A 10,192-nucleotide genomic window follows, 5' to 3' on the forward strand; every position below is an offset into this window, starting at 1 on the left:
AGCCAAATACGGCTTTCAAGGTACATTTATATTCAAATAAAGAACCTTTTTCTAGCACTCATCACTAGCATCTCGTTAGTAGGACAACTATACGATTTTAGCGCAGTTATAAATCCTGATCTATAACATTGAACTATTATTGACAGGCGCTAATTTGAGCCAAATGAATCAGTGTAGACCACACTACAAATATTGATATTAAATTGCTTCGATATCGCTCGCGCAGTCGTTGCAGTAAAAAATAGCACAGAGTACCTAGGTAAAGCATCTAGTGATGGTTGGCTCTACTTAAAACAGTGATGTTTATAGTTTTATCGAGTAAGGGTTTTGTTCGTCTGCTTTGGTGCATCTTTTGTTCGGAGTTTGCCTTCCTGTTGAAGTTTTATTTACGCTATATCGTTGTCTTCGATTCGTGTAGTTGAGATTACTGTTACCTTCCACGATTGATTGTGTCCTGATTTTACCAATAGATTTTGTGGGAGCTAAAAGGGAAGCGAAACTAAGACATACCTTTTTTTTTTACATATTCTTATATATATATATATAGTATATATATCTAATATTCTGCTAGCAGTGAATGCAACTGGCTGGTTTTAGGGACAGAAACGCTAAGTGCACTGTTTGCCAGATCTGCCATATATATATGCGTTTTTGTTCAAACTCCTTCATGAAATACATAGTAGATTTATTTCTGTTCAGTAAACAGTATGGTCCAAATGATAAGAGTTTTCATTTTAAATGTACTGCATAGTCCCAACGGCATACGGGATTATCTTTGCACTTAAGTAAATTCAAAGTCGGCCGAGCCCTTATCTTAACCAGGACCCTACCAATTTTTCTTTTCCTACAAGAAGAACCGTAATAAATGGGAACCCTCCTTTGTTCGTAAATTAAAGGGATCAGTCACTGATCCTTTTCGGTGAAGACTATTTTACGACAAAGTAAAGAAGTAAGCGGTACGCTCTGTGGCACTTATGAGAAGTGTACGAAATATGAAAAATAGGGACTTTACCTGTAATATGAGTTTTTTTAAGTACCACCTTAAGAGGCGAGTAGGAAGCCACTGCCGTAGGTTCTATTTAGGAAAAGTTTAACTTCGCAATTTTCGTTCTCACAGACATTATACCCGTGTCCCTACAGCAGCCACAGCTTTTCTTAAATGTACATTTAGCAATATTAGAAAAATATTGATTCAGTCATCAAATACCTCCCAAGTCTATTTAGCGAGATATATCAAGGCAAATCAACAGACCTCGAAGTAAAGGTTAATAACTGAGGTAGCAATATGGTAACACCAGAGTACTGCAACTCCAAAAAAGGTTGCTTTATCCATCACCGGCATCGGGCTGGACATGGAAATGATCAGTCGATCAGTGGGCCTTTCCGCTTGTTTAGTGAAAACGAGCGTGTCTGCCCTTGATATCTTATACTTAAATTAACTGGCGTTTTATAATGGGCCATGTGTGAATGGCTACTGGACCATAGCTAGAGACAATCACTCAGAGCCATTTAAAGCGTCTAAGGATAAAGGAAGACTCATAATCATGTTCATGAGGCAAAAAGGTGGATGTATTAACCAACTTTCCTACGTGCGCGTCATAAGGAAGCTCCACACAAGTCCGAGTTACCTACGTCAAAAACAAATCATCAGTCGTAATCTGAAGTAGCATTTAAATTTATGCATGTTGCAAACGTTGTGAGACTAACGAATAGGAGTGAAAGCCAATATTTTTATAATCACACCTCCTGAAAGCCAAAAAGGCCTGAGGAATAATGTAAGGAATTGGCCTATATTCATCGGCAACTGAGCAAAGGATCTTTACGTTAGGTTAAAGTTTATCAGCTATGAACGAGCTTACAGTTGTCAACAGAAAAAACGTGCTGATCTATCAGTTGAACAAAGTCAGGTGGGTCACCTCATCACTACTCATAATTGTTTGTGTGTAACCATTTTCGAATTCAATCATTCGCTAGGTAACGATATGAGACAAAAGGCGACTGAACGTTCTGGAAAAATGCTCGAATAATTTCGGCATGAAATTGACACCAATGATTGTACCTGTGTTAAACAGGAGCACGATGACCGTCACACTGATAATGACATTTATTGTCTAAAACCCGTAACAAAAATGGGGACGCGGGATTCTTTGCTGTTTGGCATTGTTTGCCTTCCGTGAAAGCCATCTACTTTTTGAGGCCGGTTGCTTACAAACAGGGTTCGTTATTAATTTGATTGAGCAGATTAGAGTTTTCGAGGAACATTATTCATTCCGAACATCAGTAACGAGTCTAAAACAATTATGAAAGATACTTTCATTTTTTAAGTATCTATTAAAGCGAGCTTTCTTGGACGCCGCGTTAAAATCTGAAGGTACATATCTTAACTTTTTTCCAGCATTCCTGCCGTCGCTAGACGTCGTGACCGAAGGCCTTTTCCGGCACAAAACGAAGTGTGCCGATCTTGGATCCAAACTACAAAACGTAATTTCTTTTTAGCATTTCGGCAAATTTTTTATTTATGTGAGTAAGTTCTGGGAAGCGCCTGTTTTAACCGTAGCATCAAGGACTTGCTCCCAAGAGAAGTTTAACCGGGCTGAATCTTACTGAATTGATCCAGAACTTTTATAATAAATTAATGAAACGGCATAACACCTATACGAGCAGTTATGGACTTTGATAACAATAATTCTTCATTTTTTTTTTTTGAAGTCCCTAATTTTCCTCAGTTCGTTATTTTCTCAACTATTGATTTCTGATGGACGCTGATATTTGAGCCAGCGTGGCAGAACGCTTGTTAACTATGGCAAGGAGATGCGTATTAGCCAACCGTTCCAGGATTGTCTTACGTCCCCTTGTATTCAGTAGCTAAGTACAGTACTATTACACCAACTCGGCTACTATTATCGTAAAAGGTAGTTTTTTAGTCGAAAGAGCCGCAGGTACTGAAATTGCAAAGCATACACAAATAGATCGAACCATACGATATGAGCTGTGACGTCTGGCAACTTTTTTTTAGTGTGTCGGAATGAATTAGGAATACAACTCTTGTGATTTTTGACACACTATGAAACACTGTTAGCTGCAACGTCACCTGAAAGACTTAGACTCCAGTTTTGAGCCTTGCAGATAGGTAACGCAGCTACATTCCAATGTTTGGACAAAATAAGACTGGAATTTGTTATTAATTAAGAGAAATTATCCAAGCTCAGTATATAATAGGGAGCTATTTGATTCTGGTAAGTGGATTGTCCTTTCAGCGATGATGTTAACTCCCAAACCTTATCAGATACGAAGAAGAATTCCTTCCAGAACTGTTTGCAGAATGTTCCCGCTGCTGTTTCTTCGGGGAATCTGTCCTGCTACCTCTAGAAATATAATGAAACGCTAAGAGTATCTTACTTCATTCTTATTTCAATCTGCAACTGCTCTTTATGCAATCTGAGTTCTTCCTAGCAGTCGATAAAAAACCTCAATAGGTGCACCCCATTTGAATTGCAGCCTACTATTATATATTAAGCGAGACATGAGTTCCAGCTCGAGAAGCCAAATCAACGTCCACAAAGTGAAAATAGCGCGTCGTAGCATTAAAAAAATACGTGAAACAATGGAAAATAGTTTACAGTTTTTTTTTTTTTTCTCTGACAACTGTCCTGAGACTATGAACTTAAATAACGTTCTTATCTAGATTAAACTCTTTGTTAATATTTCAGTTTAAAATTCGCTCATATTCGAGCATATATGAAGGCAAATTTCTTCGAGAAATGTGATTACTTTGGATAAAGCTTACTTAAAACACTCCCGATCCATTATTTTTGCGTGACGCAGTATCCTGTGTTCCGTATGAATGTGAGCGCAAAGCCCTTTTACGCGGGGCGTTTTTCAAATTGACCGATTTCTAAATAAAATTGAACTGAGTACACCTCTATTAAACATAAATAAAAATTTTCCATAAAAATTGAGGTAAAACTTCTCTATGCTGCTTGGAATATGACCCTCAAACAAGTTGGCAGAAAAATAGCTTTCAAGAACACGTTTGTTTGTACAGGCGTCATTGTACATGTTCGGGCCTTCAACGATAAAACGTCGATGGATAAAATTCGCAAGTGATAGAGAAGAGCTGCCTAACTGAGCCATATTATATACACTGTAGCTAAAATTAACAGATATTGAGTACCTAGTCTGAGATTGATGCATTCGTAGAGATCTTTTGTTGAACCGTAGTCGATGTGCCGGACAATCCTAAGGAGAGACGTTTCAGTAAGTGATTTACTTTATGTCAGCGGACTAGATACGAAGGAACATTTTTCTCACACATTTTAGCATTAAAACATCACAAAATAAGCACGTACGTAAACGATAACCCCAAATAGAGTTTCCTCTCAATACTCGTCAGTATCGTAAGGCCTTTATGAGAGTAGGGCTTTTTCTTTTGGGAGTTTGCGTCGTTGTTGTGTCAGACGATCGAAGTGACACTAACTATATCTAACAACTAAGCCCGCTCAAGCTAGCCTATCTTTGCTCACAGGCATAGAATATTATAAGTAATTTTATAGCTATCGTTGACCACAGAGGTCAAGTGAATCTATGCATACATATAACGAAAATTCTAACTGTCGCCTTCGAAACACTCTCTACCAAGGTCAATGCACGTATGCAGCTGTTTGTTGCCGGTGTTAAAACTCTTTTGAAAATTCATCTTAAAAATAAACCTGAAATTTTCTATAACTTTTTTCTTGGACTACTTCGATTGTGAAAAAAGAGCCTTCTAAGTGTCTTTCGAGTCTTATGAAAAAGAAAGTGAGGGCTAAGGCAACTTAGGAATCGAGATTCCTTCAAGAACGCTAAACGAGTGGCAACCTGTAAGATGCGTTGTCGCGGCAGAGAATTCGCGACTAGCTTTACCCAGAATTTAGTTTTGCCCGGGAGGGCTGATTCAGCCGATGTTTTCAAGGATTTTTGGAAACATGTTCTAGTGACGATGGAACTACTCGGCAAAAATTTGTAGTTGAAAGAAAAATACGAAAAGATGCTGGCTTACATCTTATATAGACTCACCTCAGTATAAACTCATCTTTGAAGCAATACTCGAACGCTTGTATGCTGCACTTTATACCTGTACATGATGTGCTGGAGCAAATCTAGCTTCTCCTTAAGTACTATACTACTCTCCTGAGACTATTGTTGACGCGTCTATATTTGCCCGAAATTGAGGTTCCTTAGCACGCTTTTTGCTATAGCCCTTCTTGCCTTAGAGTGCCTAGAAGTGTCCTCACATGGCCTGACATAAGCCCGTGTCTATGCAAATATTGAGTATTAAGTTTTCCAATTGAGTTAGCTATATGGTGGTTGGATCAATTCAGTTTCAGTTAATGTCAATCCTGGTAGCAGGTCTGCATAGTATACATGATCAGGCTCGAATAACGATTAAATTTCCTGTAAATATACCAATAAATTATTCGCTTAAATATGCTTAAGTAATAGTTGGAAAATACATTTATGGTAACAGAGCAATAACGTCACTGTCCATCAGTCTGGCGGCTCGAGCTAGCATCCGCTGATAGCCAAAAGCCTTCAAAGGTAAGTCGTTCATAGACAAGATTATTGAGTGACCTAGTATAAGGATAGATATCAAAGCGATCGTTGTAGAGCTAATGTAAGAACGAACAACTTGTCAAAAAAAAATGTACCATCCTTTTCAAGGACATTCCCTTTATATTTTTGCTCCTAACTCTATTTACCTTTGATCGCAAGCTTGTCGCATTTCTAATTTTCATGCGTATAATAAAATGATACGCAGTAGATACATGCGAGAAATCTTCTCGACATTGATGACTTGTGATTGTTGAAGGTTCAAGGAATAGGGCCTTTCAACGTTAGTCCCAACGCATGCGCTCATGAAAACGCCACTGTTATTTGATTAAACTTCGCTTTGTTGAGAAAGGCCCAGAACGTGACTGGCAGGAACCCACATCGACCAAAGTATGACCAAGGATCACATCGTTTTTTTGTGCCAGCCTGCATTAGCGCGACAGATATGTACATACTTATTGGGGATGGCCACTTGTCCTAGACGGCCTCACTCTCTTTAACAGCACCCCGTAAAACCTTACCCCGCATTGTCCTCAATACTATATCACCAAATCTCTGCCGATGCAGTTAGAGCGCCGTTACATTTCATTTTTCGTATTGCTCTGGCAGATTTCTCTTATGCCCTGTAGGTATTCATGACGTCCGGCATGGCGTGCTGCATGTGATTTACAGGGTTGATTGCTGAACCAATATGGTGAAGCGTGACGAGCTAACTGCCCGATCGGATTTAGCAACTGTCATTGCCAATGAGAGATGCCAGTTGTAACCAGGTCCGGTTCGAAGCGCTTATGTTAAGGGTACTGCGTAACTATGATCCCAGGAGGATTTGCTCTAAAGCAACTTCGTGTTTACAAGTAGGCGCCCAGAGGGAGATGTAGAAAAAGCGTCGTACTGAGGCGCTTGATTTTGGGGAAAACGATGCCGGATGGGCATCAAAAGAATGAATACATCTACAGTAAAATTTCAGCTGATTTCCGATGGCGATTAGTATGTATTGGTTGGATCCTAATGTAAAGGATTCTTCTAGAAACTCTATGTAATAATATTTCGCACGAAGAGCTTGCCCCTTCGCAAGAAGAGGCTGGAAACCTCTTAATGCTAGAACCGTCTTCTGATGTATTTTTTTTTCTATAAATAATTGTATGTAGAAATATCAGCAACGGCTATGTTATTGAGATTATGTTTATATATTAATAAATATATGTGCTTATTTAGCCTTATTAAGATCTTCGTTTTGTCAGGTATGAGAAACTTGATGTAGGCCCCAATGCTGTGTATTAGGGTACGCTAATTTTTGGGATTGATAGTTTGCTTAAGCGCAATTTGATTGGTCAGTATGCTCATTTCGTACAGCGAATGAACACTGTTTGGGGGGTTTCAAGCTAAATTGATAGTAGACTTAGACCAAAGCTCGCCAACATTTTCCAGCTATTGTCAAGTTAAGTTGTCAAAGATGCCCAAGAGTAGTTAATATTTACTTTATATACAGTCCAACGATTCGGCTTGTTAATATTTCTATAGTTTCAATAAAAATTCCTTTGCCTTACAACAATTGCTCGTTCGCTCAAAAGGCCAAAAATTTAACTGTAAAACACTACTTTTGATGAGACAGACATCCGCTATATAGTAAAGGAAATGGTTTGACTTTTCTGAAGACTTCTTTGGACATTTTGGATTTCATTTTATAAAAGATTTTGTTAGCCTGGCACATTACAAAAAGGTTTGCCGATTCAAATTCCTTCCGATTGGGAGGCACCTCTTACATAGCTGCAGACCAAATGCCGTAAGCACAGAGTAGCCAATTGTGCCTCGATCGCTATCGCAGACAATAACGTATTGAAAGTCATTGTTCATCACGTTCCGCCGCTATGGTATACCGATTGTAAATGTTTTTTATATGATATGATGGTATGATAAATAGATATCATCAACGAGAACAATAGTTGTGCTTTTTTGCAAAATCGACAAAAAAAAACAAAAGGTAGGCACGTGTTTTACAAATGAAGTAGCCGTAAATTCAGAACGTACCCCCCCCCCCCCCCCCCCAAATACAAGATGAGGATCTTCAAGATAGTGTAACATCGATATACTTAAAAATTTAGAAAAAAATATGGTTGCCTTGTCAAGGCTATAGTTAAAATGGCGCTTATATCAAAACAGATAACTTATTTAAATTTTCTAACTACTTGTATTAAACATACCATTTCCCCAGCCCCTTCATACTGCTCCGAACAGAAATAAAGAAGGCAGTAGAAGGCAGGGAATGGTGTTAACAGCAAACTGCGATCCGATAAAATAAGGAATACAGTGTACTCTAATACTCTCAACGAATTTATTTGGGACACAAATTCTTCCTTGGCGGGCTGAGAACTGCCATCACTAAGACTAGGAAGACTAAACGCCCAGACGCCGCATTGCTTTTACAATACAGCAGTTCAAAGAGGTAAAGTAAATCGCGATAGGAGAAGTTTTCTATAATGAAAACGAATGCGTTTGTACAGATAGCTTGTGCAAAGACACCACGAAGGTGGTTCAGTACAAATTAGGCATATGATACAGGTATCCCTCGGAATCCACAAACAGAGGAAAATACCGAAGGTGGCTAACAAATGACGAAAGAAAAGCTACCTTTAGTTCGCTAACATTGTTCGGCGTTTTGTTGTCGGCCGCCTGTTATCAGATACGAAAACGAGTTTTAATGCGGCTTGCGTTTGATGCTCCGAACATATATGGTGCTTGTTTTGACCGGGTTTGGGCCCCAAGATATACAACTTACGGCACACGCACTACGCAACTAGGCTGATTCGACGAGGAATAAGAACCTCACGCTTCCTTTGCGTTTGTATGACCTAACGGCTCTCGATAAATGTTTTTCGATTATACGAAGGATGAAGTTTAAATAAGCAAACCAACAACTGTGCAGGTCCAAAAGTCACCGTCCAAGTAGGGGCTATACGGATCGACCAGTGAATGCTTCAATATATTGATCAAACGCTTGTTATTCGGGTTCTAGCTGAGAACCGAGATTATGTTTAACGTATTAAGGAGAATGGTTTCGAACGAAAACACACACCAATTGAAGCCAGATTAATATTTTCACTGTTGCTTTTCTAGTAAAATTGAATTTGTTAAAATGGTCGTATCATTCTGTATTTAGAGACGATGGTAGTCATAAGGAACGTGGCTGCTTCAAGTCTAGCCTAGATCCGCTTAAGATCCAAGTAGAATATGTCGCGAAAAGCATTGTGTATAACAAATAGAACTTTAGTATATATGATACACTGGATATAATAACGAGACAATGTATCATAATTAGATATAAGATCTACATGGAAAAGTGTATAGTTTTGGATGTATTCGGCAAGATCTCTATTGGCACACTAAGGATATCATAGGATCACGTCGTTGCTATTACGCCACACCCTTTCGAGCTTCTTCTCCCCCGTGTGGTTGATTACCAGAAAATAGTTGTCTTTCGAACCAACGACTTGTCAAAAGAATCCGCTGATGGTACACGTATTTATAGCATTTGAGTTCTAATATTTTATTCCGAGCCAATGTAATTTTCACCGACAAGTTATCTAGACCATGACCCACAGCAAGCGTATTTCTGGTACTCAGGAAGAAGCATTAACACAACCTAGTGATCGTTCAGTCAGTCGATTTTATCACTACTTTACGGCTAGTAATCAAGACAAAATGGGCGTTTTTCAGCAAAATAGCTGCAGCTGTGATTTTAGATTTTTTCAACAGCTTGTATGATGACTTGTCGAAGCTATATGCAGAATGGCAATGTCCCTCTCCAAAGGTAAATAGCTCTATACCTAGATATAAGCCAGCGCCATGATAGATATGTTCTGTCTGCAGTAGTGTGTAAGTCAGCATCTGTGGACAGCACGAGACTAGAGTAAAAAAAAAAAGTTAATTCGTAAATGATTTCGTTCAGTTCTTCGCTACTCATAAAACTAAAAATGGGCTAGTACTGCTGCGGTATAATTTATCCAGGGGGACCGACGTTGTCAATAAATAATGCTTGACAAATTTTAGATTGCTAGTCTTTGACTTTACGTAGGGTGCTAAGAATCAGTCTAATTAACTGGTTAGAAAAAATAACTGATCAAGATCCCGTTGAGTAAGTAAATTGGTAAGCCGAAGTTGAGGAACGTTACCCCTTGAGTCGAGGCATGCCGCTGTTGCTTATCAGGCCGATATTAAATATCGTAAAGTTTTACTGACACAATGTGCCTCATATCTGGATTTCATTTAATTTGTATACATACAGAGCTGACATCTTCTTGTCTTCTATTTGTATATAATTAAACCCCGTGATATAAACAGAACAAAAATTATTATCGTGTATTGCCTTATAGCTAGACAGGCATAAACACGACGATAAATCAGGTCAAATAAAGGTAAGCCGAAGGTGCTTTACTAGCAGTATATCCGACGGAAAAAATTGATTGTAAGATTAGCATTTTTGCATATTAAGTAACGAATGCTTAGGCTAATCAGTAGGTCTGATTCTTCACGGACAGCTCTGTTTAAACATCCGTTTTCTTCTCAACGTCCTTTTAATGAACTAGCTAGATTAAGCCTGACAAGG

Source organism: Varroa destructor, unplaced genomic scaffold, assembly GCF_002443255.2.
Source record: "Varroa destructor unplaced genomic scaffold, Vdes_3.0 BEIS01000005.1, whole genome shotgun sequence".
Lineage (NCBI taxonomy): Eukaryota > Metazoa > Arthropoda > Arachnida > Mesostigmata > Varroidae > Varroa > Varroa destructor.